This window comes from Manis javanica, chromosome 18 (assembly GCF_040802235.1).
Source record: "Manis javanica isolate MJ-LG chromosome 18, MJ_LKY, whole genome shotgun sequence".
In the NCBI taxonomy this organism is placed as follows: domain Eukaryota; kingdom Metazoa; phylum Chordata; class Mammalia; order Pholidota; family Manidae; genus Manis; species Manis javanica.
The window spans coordinates 9,624,812-9,643,249 of record NC_133173.1 but is presented as its reverse complement, the minus strand read 5'-3'; the positions used below and the strand labels follow the sequence as shown (position 1 = coordinate 9,643,249).

Here is an 18,438-nt window from a genome sequence, read left to right as displayed (position 1 = left end):
CCAATTACCTCAAACTATGAATCTATGTCATATATATAGTATATATATAATATATATCACATATTGCTATATATATACTGTATGCTTATACAATAACATTTTTCATCAGATTTGGATGTTTTTCAGTCATATTTCCTTAAATATTGTATATGTCATATATAAATATATGACATATTTTGGATTATTGGAACTATAATACATATAAATGAAATATATAAGACAAAGTCCAAAGGAGATAAATGGGAACAAATCTGTTTTGGAGTAATAAAATAATCCATATGGCAACTCAAATCCACAGGAAGAAATAAGAGAACCAGAAATAGTAAGAAAATTAATATAATAAAAAGTTTAAAATATATATTTGTATTATATTATTCTTTATTATATAATTGTGTCATTGCAATATATAATCATGCCACATATTTAACATTAAGTATTAAGTATTAAATAAGTTTAAAATATTGTTATTTAAATGTTCAATATAGTAAAATACATAATTATTAATTATACATATTATCAATATATACTTGATGTCTTTTCTTTCCTCAGCTTGTTCAAAACACATCAGTATATGAAGTAATAAATATAAGAATGTTCTGATGGGTTTGTTTTATGCGTAGATGTCCCAAAAAGAGGAGAAGGGAAGACTAGAGCAGTGGGCATCCGACAAGGCAGCCGTTAGAAATATAAAAAGGTCACTGGAGAGAAACAGGACTATCTTGTAATGAAAAAATGGTCACTCAGTCAGCAGTATATACTGATTACATATGGATATGCACATTAAAACGGGGCCTCAACAACCCAGAAGGCAGTCCTGAGGAGTTGAACAAAGGAGTGGGGCATTCGATAACAACTGTAGGATACTAAAATGCCCGACTTTCAATAATGTATAAGCAACTAGGTAGAACATTAACACGGAAGTAAAGGACTTGAAAAACACTACAACCCAAATAGACAGGACAGACATCCAGACACTGTGCCAACAGCAGAACATACACTCTTCTTCGGTGCCCTCAGCACATTCCCCAGGACAGCCCCGAGGCTAGGACATAGCAAAAGCCTCAATACATTTAAAAAGATTGAAATCAAACTAGGTTCCCCGACCACACAGAAGAAATGCTATCGAGTACAGCAGAGCTGTATGAGGAGCTCCGTGGACCCACTGCCCAATGAAACTGCTGAAAACTATTTTTAATAGAATTCAGATCTCTTGAAATGCTCCCAAGCATACAGCAAATATAAAAACATTTTTTCAAGAATATCTTCTAAAATTTGGTAAGAACAGCAGGACTCTTTGGTATTTGAATAGAGACCCATTCTCTCTCTAATGCCCTCCCGAACTCCACTCCAGACCCCTGCAGTCAAGGACACAGAGCTCCCCTGTCCCTCCAGCTCTCAGTCAGGAGGCTACCTTGCAGGGAGGGGCAGGACGTCAGCCATGTTCATCCTGCCCCAGCGACTGTTGCTGAGGTCAAGTTCTGGGTGGTACACACGGTAGCTCGTTAGTCCATATGAATCTCAAAAATAGAGGAGGAAATACAGAAAGAGAGAGATTAAGAGAAAAGGAAAAGCTCTTCTCTATAGAAAAAAAAATCAGATAATAAAGGCGGAATAAATGTTAAAATTGAAAGCTGTAAACTCCAATGAAAAACTGATTGAGCCAGGAACACCAGTGGACAATAAACCATTCTGTGAAATGCTAGAGAGCAATATAGTCATGTGGTGACATAATCACCTCATCAATTACTTATTCATTGAAATGAGGAAAGTAAAAGGACTTTACAGCAGGGAGCCTTGTCAGTCACTCCATTGTAACAAATAAGCTAAAGTGATGCTCACTAAGATGGGAAATCTCACGTCAGGAGCTCTTGATGAGATGCACTTCAAAGACGCAGCATCTTTGATAAGAAACCTATTACCAAAAAACATTCAGTTCAGATCAAATCAAGCTTCCAAACCTCACTTTCACTTATAGAAAACACGGAGGTTGAAGGCTAAATAAAATGATATAAGGATGACACAATGAGAAACAGACTGTGAGTAATTTTATAGCATGATAGGTTGGGACTCCATAGTCTATGTTTTGAAAGAAAATGTAGAGGGAGTGTTCCAGAATAAAAGAGGTTAAAGATGCAAATTCATTCTACTTTTTACTTCCAAATTATTTGTACATATGGACCTTTTTATAGTAAAAGTTGGGAAAATTGCACATACTTGAAATATTGGAAAACACACTTGCAAATAACTCAACAAATCACAAAAGAAATTAGAAAAATACTTAAAACTGAATGATACTGAAAACAATCCTTAGTAAGGGTTAACCAGAAAAATACTGATTCCTCCACATGCTGACACCCCCGAAAAGAGGTTGGTCTCATGCAAAAGCTCTAGGAAATCTGCTCAGATCCAGAACTTAAGGTCAGCAGGGACTCAGTTCCCGACCCCTGATGGTGCCTAAGGTACTTACCTCGCCATGAATGTGCAGCGGGCAAGACAGAACTGGACAATCAGTCCTCCTGTATCATATTGTAATTGTGTCCCACGCCCTAATCCCACCAGAGCAGGAGCCGGTACTTTCCTAGTTTGTATATCCAAGACTTCGGGGTCCCTCCCTAAGTGTGGCATCTGAACTGCTGTGAGCAGTCCCAGGATGTGCCAAGGCTAAGAGGGACCAGCACAGCTGACCTTATCCTGTCCCCCATGATTTTTGTCCAAATATGCACAGTTCCTGCAGGCTGATGTATATGCTGCTCGACCATTAGTTGCCCAAAATGTATTAAAATTTGTGGGCTAGAGCTAATGCAATATTTAAAGGAAAATTTATAGCTTGAGCACACTGTATTAAAATAAAACCTGATAACTGATTTAGACAGAACAAGAAATGAGTGAAGAGAGAAACAAAATAAACACACACAAAAAGTAGATTAAAGGAAATAATTAGAAGAAAGAAAGAATTTGAAGCTCAGGCCGAGTTTTTAATTTTTTTAGAGATGAGATTAATAAAAAGAATGTACTAATTCAACATATGAGATAAACAATGTCAAAGTTATTTTTTTGAGCAGAATAATAAAATATGAGACACCTCTGAAGTGATTAAAAGAACAATGTGGAGTCAGAAATAAGAAATTAAGAATTAGAAAGAACACAATTTTTAGATAGAGTAGAAATCACTGAGATAAAGCATTTTTTAAAACTGTCAATAAAGCTGACATCTTACGTAAATGGACAATCCCTTGAAAATACCATTTATCAAAATCACTTAAGAATATTTAAAAGCAGAATAATACTGTAACATTTAAGTTGGTCAAATCATTAAAGATTTTTCCCAAAAACACAAGCCAGGTAATATTAGAAAGAGTTCTATTACATATTCAAGAGACAAGTAATTGGAATATTATATGAAATATTCCGAAAAATTTAAAAGATAAGAAATTCTTTAACCTCTGAATAGGGTAATCAATGCAGAAAGAGCATTTGATAAAATTTGACAACTGCTATAACAAATCTCTGAACAAACCAGAAATGGAAGGGGAGCCATAATAAATCTACAGCAAACAGCTGAGCCAGTGATGAGCATTAAAAGCACTCTTTTTAAGGCAGACATTAAATAAAATAGCTGTTATTATTCCCCCTATTCCACAGAATCCTGAAGGTCCTAGATAATGCAATAAGGCAGAAAGAAACAAAACATACAGAGACTGAAAAGTATGAAACAAAACTGTCATTATTGGAAAAAAGATATAATTACTTACACAAGGAAAATTTCACTAAGAAAAATAAGTACAAATTGCATCATAAGTTTAGACAGACTGCCCAATATAAAAAATAAAAAGTCAATATTTTATTCAATAAAATAAAATAAAAAATAATTTTAAAATTCAATTTAAATAAAGCAGCATTTATCAGAGTAACGTAGAGTAAGGTAATTACAAACAAATCTAATGTAGGATGTTCAAGACCTTCCTAAGGAAAATTATAAACCTCTATTAAAGGAGCATTTGCAAGACTCAGAGAGGCTAAGCCTCACTACACTAGAGATATTGGTTCTCCTTAATTGAATTCAATGCAATTCCAATAGATAATCCAATATTTTTTCTTTTTCACGGATCTTAAAAATTCTCAAATTTATATCAAACAGCAAAGAATCTTAGTAAGATATTCCCAAAGAAGAATAAGATGGAAGAAATTTCCCTATCAGTATTCAAGACTTTTTATAAAACTATAGTCATGAAGAAAATGCATCATTTGTGCAAGAACATATAAATACATAGTTTGGAAGTAGCCTCAGCACATACACACACAAATCTGATGTGACATAGTGGAATTGGAGATCAATGGGGAGAGACAGGTTATTTAATAAATGATGCTAGAACAAACTAATTTATCCACATGAAGATACAAAATTGGTCTCCTACTTTGTACCATATACAATGAAGGTTTTTAGATTTTTAGCATTCAATAACATGAACTCATTTTAAACTCAGGGCTACAATATGACATATACTTTTAATTATCCTTACTTTATATATAGATATATATATGATAAACTAAGACCCAGCAAGGTCAAGTAACTTGTCCAGGATGAAACTGGCTTAGGTTGAAATTTGCACATGTTGAAATTTATCAAGTGATTAGAATTGTGATTCAAAAATTCAGATGGCCTGATTTTTAAAATCCTTGCTCTTATTCACTCATCAGATTGGGTTTTATCAATTCCAGACAGGTTAAGGATTTAAAATGAAAACTCTAACTTTATACCCTTTTAGAAAAAAGTATACAAAAACATCTTCATGATCTCGAGGTAGTAAAGAATTTCTAAACAAGAGGCTAAAAACACACACCGTGGAAGAAAAGATGGTGAATTCACCAGCAATAAACTTCAGTTCACTGAAGAGATGTTAAAGGAATAAAAATATGAGCCATGTAACTGGGAGATGATACATGCAACATTTATGACCAATAAAGGATTAGTATTCAGAATTTAAAAACTCTTTGGAGACAAGAGAAGATAAAGCATCCCTTTTTAATGAACAAAAGATACAACAGTCATTTCTTGCATAAGGATTTCATTTTTAAAAAATCAAGAATTAAAATACTCAAACTCAATACGACTCAACCCATCAGTAGTCAGGAAAATGCAAAGTAAAACCAAAATTAGATTCCATTCCATTCTCATCAGATTAGCAAAAATATAAAAGATCTATAATATCAAGTAATGGCAAGGAAATGGCGTGAGACATATTCTGTACAGCCCTGGTCAGAATATAGCTTTGACTAATGACTTGCAAGATACAATTTGCACTTTCCAATGAAGGGGAAAATACACACACCTGTCTACACAGCAGTTCCACTCCAAAGCTATATACAAGAATGTGCTTGGCATCGTTGATTATAATCCCCAATTTTTTTGTAAACACACAAAGGGTTTTCAACAATGCAGCAAATATATAAATTTAGATGTATTCCTGCAATTAAATATCATCTAACAGTGAGGTAAATAAAACAGAGTTATGCATCAACAGGAGTAGATCTCAAAAACTCAAATGTAGTGAAAAAGGAAACAAATATTAAAAAACACAGCATGATTCACTTATGAAAGATCACAAAGGCAAAACTAAGCAATGTATTGCTTAAGGATACGTGTACACACAGCAAAACTGTAAAGCAAAACAGGGCACAATGAAGACAAAGATGAAATGACAGTCATGTCCATGGAGGAAGCAGGGGCACAGACTGGGGAAGAGAGCACAGGGTTAGAGAGATTCTTGGATAGGTCTTTCTTGAACTGCATGGTAGGTACCAACATAACTGCTTTGTCATTATTCTCCAAACTATATATATATAAGGCATATATAAAATGCCTTATTAAAAGTCATTTACATTTAAAAAATGATATGCATTTAAAGTATATAATTAATATTTAAAAGAGGTTTCAAAAAGGAATATAACAAGCAAAACAAGTCTGGGAGGAGGTAAAGAAAATTGTTAAAGGCTTCTTAGTGCCTTTGCGCATACTTGGGTTCAGAAAAGAGCCTCCACATTTCTTTTCTTCACTTTCATATCATTTGGGCTTTTTCTTTCTTTTTTTCTTTAAGCAATCACATATTAGTTTTTAATTTAAAATAAGAATGATTTTTTATTATTAAATATGATTTATATCAAGTAAATTTTGGATAAATTATTAAACATGAATAGTTAATCTTACTATTATAATGTTTCAATAGGAATCTTTGTTTATGCTTGATAAATTCCTGAGAGTTTCAAAATAGAATAAGCAAAACAACAACAAAAACAAATGTCCTTTGGTGAGGGAATAAACAATCAGGGGTGCCTCCATAGGGAATACTACTCAGCAATGGAAAGGAATTGATAGGTACTGATACATGCAACATCTCAAGGGCATTGTGCTGAGCCAAAGAAGGCAGTTTCCAGAGGTTACAAACTACATGACTCCAATTTTATAACATCATCAAATAAGGTAAAACTATCGTAAATTGCAGTGGAGAACAGAACAGAGGTTCCCACGGGGGAAGGGTAAGAGAAGGGAAGGAGCTTTGCAGGAAGATGTAACTATTCTGTGTTCTGATTAAACGATGGTTTGCTAATATAGTGTTAAAAATCATACAACCCCACATCCCTGATACACACGTACACGAAAGTTAATTTCACTATATAATTACAGTGAAAAGGAGGGAAGCAGAGAGAGAGAGAGATGCAGAAAGAGGAAGGAATAAACGGAGGAAGGAAAGACTCTTTAAATGCTATCTTGTATCCCAGATTTGGAAACTGGAACAGAAAACAGACATTAGTAAAAGGCTAATAAAATAAAGTCTGCAGTCTCATTAATAGGAATAGATGGATTTTAATTTTTAGTTTTGACGAATGTACTATTACAATTTGGAAGATGCTCACACTAGGAGAAACTGTGTAAAATGTACATGGAAACTCTCTGTATAGCCTTTGTAACTTTTCTGTAAATCTAAAGCTATTTTCTCCCAAAAGGTTGTTTTTAAAAATTGAAGGGAAAGCATGGATGCTGTAACTTCTACTTTAAAAAATGGAGGGAGGAAGGTATCTGTGCATTTGTTTATATAATGCATATAGATTTCTGGAAGAAAACACAAGAAATTTAACATCAGTTGCTTCTATGGAGGGGAAGTGGGTCTTCAGAGAATAGGAGTGCATAAGATTTTTAGTTGTGTATTTTTTTTATATTTTCAATTTTGAATCATGTGTAAATCTTCACTATTTTTAAATGAAATTAATTTAAAAAACAGTAACAACCAGGTGTTGAATTGTTAGCCAAAGGCTATGTATCTTTTATTCTTCGATACCCACAGCCAGATTGCCTAGGGAGATGTTTCTCATGAATTGATAAGGAAATAGCCCCAGGTTCATTTCCACTACTTTTCTTAGTTTGCAGTAACAGTTGTACAATTCATTATTAATCTTCCATGGTTTCAACGCTTCTAGCAGCTTCCAGCCTTTGAAATCCCTAGATGCCCCGTCAGGGCACTGAGGCTGCAGGAATAGAATTCACCTAGGAGGGTCTCACTGAGTTACAATTTGAGGACCCACAAAAGGGTCTGCTGGGTCGTAGGATAAAAGTGATCTGCCCCTATACTTAACTGGCATTGCCTAGCAACCCCCACAGAGAAAAAGCATAACCACTAATTCTCTTCTGTGCTTCTGTGGAAACAACGGGCTCTTCCTGCAGAAGCTCCAGACAGAGGGGAGGGACAGAGTGGGTGAGGCTGGCCTTTCGAGCAGCTCTCCTTTCTGCAGGAGATGAGGGGAACGGGAAGCTTTCCCCCCACTGGGCAAGTCATTTGGTACCTTTCCTGCCTGTGATAACAATTCATATTTCACATTCACCTCAGAAAAAGGCGAGAGAGAGAAAAAAAGATACTGGTAGTTATCTTTTAAAGGGGTTTTATTATTCACTTTTTCAAGCCTCACTTTTAACAGAGACATCCATAAGTTTCAAGCACCAGAGAGTGACTAAATAGCCTTTAAATACCTTTTCTTTATCTCTAAAAGTGGAATAGAAATGAGACATTTCTTCACTGCGTTTTCAAGCATCTCAGACTCCGGCACTTCTGTTGGAAAGTAATTGCACACCTGCTGGGGGTTTCATTCAAAGGGTCTGAGAAATCATTTCGGCATTTCTAATAAGATGTATTTTCTCTGTTTTTCACTCTGAGGGCTGCTGCCCACAGCTGCGCTCATTGTGCTTTGGCAAAACTCTCAGGAGGGCCCTTCACAAAGACTGGGATATGAAGAGCACCCCCGACAGCTGTGGGGAAACGGCAGTCCTGCCACCTCTGCATTGCTGAGAACAGACAGTGAAAGGATTTAAAAGAACATCACTACAGGTGTCGGGTTTCCTATTTTGTGGACGGGAGCAGACCCAACACCTTAATGCACAAAGCTTAAGAGTTCGGAGCAGCGGAGCATTTTCTCCATTGATCCGATGGAAATGGCAAGGCCCAGCATGATTCGGCCTAAGTATGTTCTTCACACCTTTGATTTCTTTCAAAGGTTACATGTATTTCAAAAGCATGTTCTCACGCTGCTTTCAAAATTCCCACACTGAAGATTCAACATGATTATTTCTCTTGTTAATTCACCATTAATGGAAAGAGAGAATCACCTAGCTTGTCAGTTTTTCAGCGATTGTGACAAAACAGACTTTGCCCAAATCATCTAAGATTCAGGAACCCCTATATAGCAGAGGAATAGATGTGAACAAGGGTGAATGTGGAAGGCAGGGTGCAAACCACCCATGGGCCAGGCATCTCGTTGGGCTGTGCTTGGACGAGCATTTGTAGGAGGAGTTTTTGAAAGGATGCATAACATTCAAAGAGACTCAAAGAGAAGATGGATGCAGGATAGAGGGTTAGACGAAGCCCAGAACAGAGGCTAACTAATGGCTTCCTTTGGGAGAACCAGGCTCCCTGTGAAGTTATGAATTTAACCTGAAACTGAAAGGGGTAATAAAAAAAAAAAGGCTGTTCTTTGTCACAAACAACGGAGACAGGTTCTGGCCAACTCAGGCTGAAAAGTAATTAAGACTAGTGGATAGGCAGGGAGGCTGTACGGCCAGGCTTGGAAGATAGGCGGGGAGGCCAGACCTCAGAAGCAAAGTCAAGGCCGCGTGGAAGGAGCTGACTGGCTTGACTATCCCCATCACCAGTGACCTGGTTACTCACGGCTGCTGGGCAGTATTGTGGACTCCAGCACTTCTACTATGAGTATTTGAGACACAATCCCTATGGTTTTGCGTCAGTTGTTCAAGAATCACCATCCCATGTGGAAGCATCCAACTGGCCAGCCCTGGACTATGCATGCATGTTTTTGCTGCCAGGGGGCAGCCAGAGAAAGAAACGGGTTCCTTGTTTAGGCATCTTTAGGGACAGGCTGGGCTTGCCTCCCACCAAGACCCTCGGCCAGGAATCCTCCTGAACAGAAGAGATGTTGGTTGCGAAGGGCCCACATAAACAAATCGGCAAGCAATTCAGTTCCCATGAAGACTCTCGTTACTTTATAGGACAGTGGGACACATGGACATGGAGGATGGGGAAAGAATCGAAGGAAAAGAAATGGAGAGAATGAACTTGAGAAACCTGGAACAGAGGAGCAAATTGGAGAGAAACTCTTAAAGACATTACATGATGCTTAAAAGAGAGGTAAGCCCAAATTAAACAAAGGATGTCTTAGCTTGGACTCTACCCTGGTCCCCAAAGCAGAGTCAGGAACAGGGCTTGCCTGTGTTTAGTTCACCTGAGAAAGTGACCAGACAGACAGAAGGAGACCAGAGGACAGAAGAAGAGGAGAAAATGGTGTGGTCCTGATGGGTCTACACTGTGGGGGACTAGGCTCGATCCCAGGTAACACCACCTGAGGAGCTGCATAGAATGCACCTTAGAACTGCTCACCTGCGCAGTGGAAGACAGTGGTGGGCATTCACCTGCTTCAGTCTCCCAATGGCCAAGATTGCTCTGTGGGCATTAACTCCCTTGCATTTGTGCATTCTGGGCTCTTCCTGCAGGAAACCCATACTGCAGGGGGCAGAAAGCAAGACATTGGCGGTAACGCAGAGGATGTGGCCACTGTGTAAATCTGGCTACTATAGCAATGGTTGGAGCATAAGGTGAATGGAGAGAATGGGAAGCTGACCATAAGAGATGTCTAAATACAGATGGAGATGTGCAACTTACTGTCAAAATGTGTGTATTGAGGCCATGACTTTGAATGCCCATAGTCTCTATATAGCGGGGTGAGGTTGTGCTCAGAATGATTAACAATGATCTGTTAATAGCAGAGACCTTGTACCTCAGTACAGAGAATGTAGGCCCCTGATTTCACGGTACCATAAGGAACACATAGAGGAAGGGATGCTGCCTAGGAGATAATTAGAGAAGCTGGGGATCCTGGGAAGAGAATATTTCATTCTTCCTGAAAGTGACAGTGAGAAGTTACCAGAGGAGCAACAGTAATTACCAGGCTGAGCTGGTCCTCTGTTAGCGGCTCTCCTTAGGCAAAACCCATTCCATCACAGTAATGGTTAGAAGGGGGAATAAAGAATTATGGCTTCCAGAACTTTCTAACATGGCCCTCTGGTCATCATGAGCACCAGATATATTTTTTGGTGAGACCATCCTTTCCTGATTTCACAAAAATCAAACAAAGGAAAGAAATAAAGCAAATATGTATTTATTCCAACCCTAAGGAAGGATACTGTGGAATCCGTATGTACAGCCAGGACAGAGGCCAAGTCATAATCCTGAGCAAACCTAAGCCACAACCAAATTCACAAATGGATCTGGCAGTACAGATATGGGGCACACTTAGGAAGGACTTCAAAGAAGGAGGTGGTTAACAAGTCCACAAAGGAGACTATAGAATGGGTCAAGGACACAGGAAGAAATGCAGAAGTGGGTCCTACAGCTCAGGCAGAGGAGGCTTTGTTTCTTCCAAAGCCGGTCAAGTGTTGGATGCTACTGGTTTCTTGGATATGTTGAAGCCATTGTTTCCCGAGCAGTCCTTCCCTCTGTTCATCCAATGCCAGGGCCATCAGGCGCATGCAGCCCCTCCTACTGCCAGCAGAACCACGTGCTGGCCTTTCTTCAGAGACACCCAAGCAAGAAGATGAAACAGAGCAGGTGGTCCAACGTCTTCAAGGAACCAGCAGCATCTGACATTTGGCTAGCTTTTGAGAAAGATATTATCCCTTCTTTTTTCCCCACATTTATTATAGCCCCTTCTCTCTAGGACATATGTAGGAGTCATTCCAGAGTGGACTATGTAGGACAGTATCAATGATCTGTACAATGGTGGTCTCAACACTATTCTTTCCACCATTACTAATATTATGTTGCATTAGGATTGGGCATCTCAACTTTTTCCACATTCAGTGAATTCTTGAGTGTAGACTCAAGTATCTACAAGCTGGTAGATCTCACCAAACAGATCCCCAGACAAAGCTTGAAATTGTATGAATTTAGAAAGGCTATGCAATAGAGAACCAACTTTAAGACCAGTGTTGTCTGAGAAGTATTTAATTCTGTGAACACACCTACTTTATATAAGTCTTATTTTTTAAAGGAAACTGGGGACGAAATGTAGTTAGGATTTACATGATGATGCAATGGTTCCTCTAGGCATGGATTAAATGGCATAAATAAGGTGTACATCTTCATCTGGACATGCAGGTTAATGTTACCCATGTACTTAGTTACTACAAAGGATCAGGGCAATGGGAGGAATGAGGGAAGGAAAGAAAAGGAAATTATCTGAAAGAAACAGAACTGGATAAGTTTACCTTTCTTCTGCTTTTGCCCAAAAGAATAGGGTTCACAAAGAATAGCTTTTTTCCTCCACACACACTAAAATTCAATTGTTTCTTCAAATTATTCGGATCTCAGAAATTGAACAGCATGCTTTTGAAGGATATTTGTCCTCAAAGAGCCCTGTAGTGGATGACAAACCCACTGACTGGCAGCATGCATTATTCATCAAGTCTGGAAAGAGCCCAATCATCTCTTCTGTTGTTAATGGCCTGTAAATAGTTGCTTTTGACAAGAACTTTTAACACCAGAGACGTCTGAGAAGGGAGGAGGCCAGAGAACATGAAATAACAGGGCTGAGAAACAGTTCGGAGCTTACCTATTATGACAGCTGGAAGCTGACGCTAGAAAGGCAGCCAGCCTCTCAGTCAAAGATCAGGGCAGCTCAGGGCAGTGCGTATCCTTGAGGAACTGGGGAAAGAGTTAACCAAACCATGCGGTAGAAATGAGACTATGTCTGTAGTGATGCCTCCTGGGGGAACAGGTGCAAAGACCGCCATGGTGCTGGGCAGAGACACCCCCAGGCTTTGTCTCACACTGTCTCTGGGAACACCCCTGCTTCTTTGCTCCTGTCCCTCTTGCTCACCTGGATTTCCTTAAGGACGGACTGTCTTTCTCCTTTGAGCTTCCCCATGACCTTCAGCACCCTGTCCCTGTTTAGGGGGACGCATAGGAAAGAGAGCTGGCTTTGCTCCAGAGCCACTGCTGCTGAGTCCATCTCAGGAAAGCTGTTTCTGAGCCTCAGTTTCCACTTTGGCCATGGGGATAAATAATACCTATTCCCAAAATGGTCATGGGAAAAAAAGCAGGTAAAATTCCTGACATGGTATCCAGAATGCATTATATCCTTGTCCTTTTCCCTCATCTGTAAGTCAAAAAGTACAACACTTGTCTTGGAGGTGGGTGGTGAAGGTCAGTAGAGAAGATGTTTAAGTGCGTAACGCAAGGTTTTGTCTTGATGGAGTAAAGTGGCTTTTTGTAGGTCTAGACATTCATTAAAAAGAGTTCTTTGTATTTATTTCTCTTAAAATGGAAAAAGCCCATGACTGAAAATGTGGAATTAGTGTATAGCATATAAATGTGGTCAAACTGCAGAGAAATAGCCAGCAGACATTTCCTACACATCACTGTTTGTAGACAGTTTCAATGGAGACATTCATGCTTCCCTGGGGTGGAGCTCCTGCCTACACTTTGCAAGACTTCCGGCTCCTCACACAGGCCCTCCTCACCATTTCCTGGAGGCCCTTAGATGGCTCACGTGTACTCACAAATACTTCTTCCTTGTCCTTTTGCCCCAGGCCTTTTGCTGTCACTTTCTAAGAACCTAGAATCTTCCTTGAGAGAACTGACTTTCAATGTTAAATGCTTCACCCCCTGCGGCCTCCTGAAGTCACCAACCCAGATACAATTCCCTCCCTTTGGTTCTTGCCCACCTGGAGGCGAGCTGTTTCCAAGAAGAAGAGAGCATACTTCCTTGGAAGCTCCATGTCACATTATCTCCTGGATGTGGAACAGAGCTGCCTGCGTCCCAAGTCCCGCAGGGCCCCTAGGGAGCAGTGTTTCACCTTAGTCTCCTGCCCTCCATGCCTCTCTCCAAAGGGCTCCACCTCAGTCCAAAGAGATCTCCCTGAGACAGCCTGCAGGGGCTCTCCACTTCCCAGCCCTGCCCCAACTCCACTCCCCTATCTTTGTCTCCAAACACATATGAATAAGGCTCCTACTTCCACACCATGCAAACAAATCTATGCAATAGCACCTACCAAGCTCACAAATGTCTGAACACCCTTCTGCTACAGCATAAGACACACATGCACACACACACGTTTGCCTGATTTAAACCCACAAGATAAAATCTGATCCTGTTCACGCAGAGAGATTCTTCCTCTGTTACTCATTTTCACCTTCTTTGCTCTTAAAAGGTAACAAGTGTTATCTCTCTCTCTTGTGCAATGAAGTCTGGGACATTTTACATAAAGCAAAGTTAATCCTGTATCTAATTTAGTTTTAAAGCAATAGCTACTTAGTCTTCATTGTTTATTGTTGGCTTTCAAGATGCCAGATAAAGATGACTTAAACTATAATCATTGACTTCACTTCAGGGAGTTGTCCTAGCATGTCTAACGGGAGACAGATCAGATCTGCAGTTAGGAAGCCAATCTGCTCCTTCAAATCTACTTTTTTTTTTTTCTTTAGCTAAACCAAGCAAAAGCAGGCTTGGTGCCTACTTGACTCAAAAGACTGCTGTATCACAGACCTGGCAACCTAAGTTAATTGGAGCTAAATGACCTCCTATGGAGATAAAACCAAGGGAAAGTCAGAAAGCAGAAATTATAGGATTTATATCTATTTGCTCATTCACCACTCCTAGCTCCTTGGTGCATGAAATAGGTAGACATCTTATTGTTCTCATGCCTCTATTTATATTGCCTGCTTTAACTCACTCTTTGCCTGCATTCCGCTTTGGCTTACCATTTCTGCTTTTCTTTCAATACCCTGAGAAGGTCTCCCTGGCATCTCCTTTCAAGGTTGTATCAGATCATTTAAATGAAGAAAGCTCCACAAAACAAGGTTACAGGCTATGTTCTACACATTTATTTTCCTCCAAACAGTTTACATTTTGCTCTTTATAGTACCTCCAGTTTCAGTCATAAAAGGGTGATTTTTTTTTTTTTAAAAAAAAAAGGAAGTCTTAATCGGCCTTTCAGGGAAAAAATTGCCTCTGGAAAGCTTTTACAATAAAAATAATAGAATCACAGAGATCTAAAATGAGAAAGATAAATGCGCTTATTTGGACCTCTCTCGGAGGCAAAATGCTATTTAATTCCTTCTGACTCTCAATAGTTGGAGCCTTCGTCCATGGCCTTCACAAACAATTTCTCAGTTAACTAGGGAACCTACACAGAAAAATCAAATTTTTTATAGTGGTAAAATACACACAACATAAAAATTTACCGTTTTAACCATTTTTAAGTGTACAGCTCAGCGGCATTAAGTGCCTTCACATTGTTTTGCAGCTACTACCACCATCCATTTCTAGAACTTTTTTATCTTCCCCAACCAAAACTCTGTCTCCATTGAACTCTAAGTCCCCATTCCTCTCTGCTCCAGCCCCTGGCAGCCACCACTCTATGATCTGTCTTTATGAATCTGACGACCCTAGGGACCTCCTACAAGTGGAATAGTACAATATTTGTCTTGTTTGTTTCTGGCTTATTTCAAATAACACAATTTTTAAACTGAGGTTAACACAGATAGAAGAGATGGCCGACACTTTCAAAGATACAGCCCTGGGTTTAAATTCCACCTCTGCCATGTAATCCTTCCGTGTCTCAGGGAAATTCCTCTAAGCATGTTTCTTTATCAGCCCCAAATGACGGTGTTAATAATGCCGGGTTGTGTGACTGTCAGGAAGACTAGTGTGTCCGCAGTGTGGTGGGTGGTGCAGAATGAATACTCAGTAGCTATTACAGCTTATTCCAGCTACTCAGCCTAAGGAATTCGAGATAAATCCAGGTGCCTACCTTTCAAGTTAAACTACCACTTCTATACCTATCAGATGCACACTGAGATTGACTCTTTTTAAAATGAGAATGAATAAGAATTACCTTCCTCAAAGGTTTATCGTGGTAATAAAATGAGATTAAATATGAGAGCTCGATATATAAAACTCAGTAACCATTGGCCCAGTCTCAGTTGGAGGGATTCCAGAATGGTATCAGATGATCTGTGATCCATATGAAAGTGATACAGTTGTCAGCATCTCCAAGACAAGGGATAAGAAGAGATGATGCAGCATTTGTAGCTTAAAAGGAGAGGGATATGGACTCATAAAAAAACTGTGTATTTCCTGCAATAAAAATACTGTTGATTAGAAACATGTGTTTGATAGTCTTTTTATTTTATTGTTGAAATAAATGCTAAAGGTCATCTATACCAATATTATTATTTCACACAACTGGTAAGGGGCCTTTTGCCCTACATCTCTAACTCTTTTTTTACTAGTAGACTGCTGTTTTTCTTACTATAACCTTAAAAAATGAGCCTTGTTCTTGCCTTTCAGCCAATGAAATGTTCTCTTGCACTAGCATTTTCTTATTATTAAGCTCCAGTCTGCTTTTGCCATTTCTGAGAGAGCCTGATGTAGAAGAAACTAGGCTGAGTTGCATAGTCTTCCAAGCCTAATTTCTGACTCATGGGGGTAAAAGGTTCTGGATCTACCCCCACAGCAGGGGAAAAGCAAATTCCCCAAGTTTTCAGTGTGTATTCTTGTGGAAACTTATCTACAACAAAGACCACATTGACTCCACTCTAGCCAAGTATTTACTCTTATATACATTTAAAAGTTTAAAAGGAATTGACCTAAAATATCATAGAGTCAATATACAAACATATAAACATATTTGAGACCCAAGGACAGGAGCTAAGAATTCAGCAGTGTGGTAAACTGAATGATAACCCCCCAAAATATCTGGTCCTAATGTCTGTCAATGTTACTGTATTTGGAAAGAGAGTCTTTGTAGATGTGATTAAGTGAAGGATATTGAGATAGGGAGATTAATTCTGGATTAGTTGGGTGGTCCCTAAATGCATCACATGTACTCTTTTTAAAGGGAGGCAAAGAAGGACTGGACATGCACAGAAAAGGCGGCAATGTGACGGGGAACAAGGGGAGATTTGAAGACACTGGCCTTGAGGATTGGAACGATGTCACCTAGAACCAAAAAGCACTGGCAGCCACTAACAGCTGAAGCAAGACAGGGATTCTCTCCTCGAGCTCTGGCAGAAGTGCAGCCCTGCTGCTTGAGGCCTAGTGATACTGATTCCAGACTTCGGAACTCTAGAATTAGGCAACAATCAGTTTCTATTGTTTAAGCTACCAAGTTTATAGGTAATAGTTTGAGCAACAGCCACAAATACAGTTTAAAAAAAAACAAACGGTACAATCTCTTCTCTCATGATTGTCCAGCCAAGAAGAGAAGATAGAGAATTAAACAAATTAAACTGACAGTAACATATGATGGTGGGATGTGACAGGAAAGGATGGTGTGTTTTGAGAATATATTAGCAGGGGGGTTAAGTCTAGCATTGGAGGTCAGGGAAGGCCATGCTGAGAATGTTTAAAATAAGACCTAAAGGTCTCAAATTGATAGCAGTTGTGGGGGAAGGCACAGGGCAGTCATCGAAGTATATTCCATCCTTCCTTTGTGCAAGAGCCAAGCAGCCATGGAGATCACTCCTCATTCTATGTCATTTCAGAATGTTTTTACATTCTGAAAACAACCCAATGGGCTAGAGTGTGGAGAGGATTGCATGGTAGGTTGAAAGGTGGAGAGACAGGCAAAGACCAGATTATGCAAGCACTTGGAACCATGGTGAAGAGTATAAAGATTCATTTAAGAGAAATGGGAAGCCACTCAAGGTTTTCAAGTCAGGAGATGGGTATATCAGATTCCATTTTAAGTGGATAATTTTGATGTCACTATGAACAATGAATAGAACTGGACTCAATCAAGGTCAGCTGAAGAGACCATGGCAGTGATCCAGGCAAGGGATGATCATGGCTTGCACCAAGACCAAGGTCAAGGGCAGGGAGGCTAGACAGGAGGAGGGAATACTTGGAAGAGATGCATGCTTAGAGATGGAATTGGTCTCTGCAATGGATTGGACCTCAGCTATGTGAGAAAGCAGAGAATCAAGGTGGTTAGTTGCATTTGTCGAGTACAGAATGCTGACATTTCAGGGGGGTTCATTATGAGGTTGTTTTGGGGGTATGTTGCGTTTGACATACTGATAGAAACTATAAATGAAAATACTGATTTGGCAACGGAAATACATACATAAAACTCAGAGTGTCAATCTAGCCTGGAGGGAGAGAAGTGAGCTTTCCTTTCTAGGAAGGAGGAAAGAGTCAGAAAAGAAGGAAAGGGCTGGGTAGAGACAAGAGCAACACTCTGTAAATGCCACAGTGAGTGCCAGGCCCCAAAAAGCATCTCCATGGTGAGGGGCTTGACCCACAAGACAGCCTGTCCATTACTTGAAAATCTCCTAATGCTGGGCAGAATTTTCTTCCCAACTTTTCCCCTTCAATTGCTTGATTTGAAAGTTCACTTCCTTTTCACATACCTGCATTCCTGCAGACTTTTTGGAGCTATTAAAGAACATAGTTGCATCCTGCTTAGAAAATACCTGCTATTAAAGTAAGCTGAATTTTTCTAGGTTAAAAAACTCAGAAGCATGGGGAGAAGGAAGGAAAAGAGTGAAATAACCTTTAAAGGCGATGACTGCAATATCAGAGTAGAAAAATACTGTAATTCATGACAACTTACCTTAATACTCCTATCGTAATTTTGAAAAACAGCACCTCCAAATAGAAAATTGGATTATTTAATATACTTCCAGGATGACTATAAAGATGAACAGAAAATGATAACTGCCTTCACTGATTATACTGCTAAAAATAAATATGCTAGATATTGTACATTAGCACGGTAATATCCATGTTAACTGAGGCGGCTAATATTTATTGAGTGCCTAGGTATTTTGTTCGGTCTCCAGATTATAGCAGTGAAAAAGATAGACAAGGATCCTG

The 18,438-nt window shown here is 39.2% G+C and overlaps 1 long non-coding RNA gene across 2 annotated transcripts in view; it reads right to left on the bottom strand.

Annotated features, from left to right (window-relative positions):
• The window catches only part of LOC118968716 (uncharacterized), a 352,931-nt gene that overhangs the window by 227,914 nt on the left and 106,579 nt on the right, over positions 1 to 18,438 (bottom strand). The window lies entirely within an intron of this gene.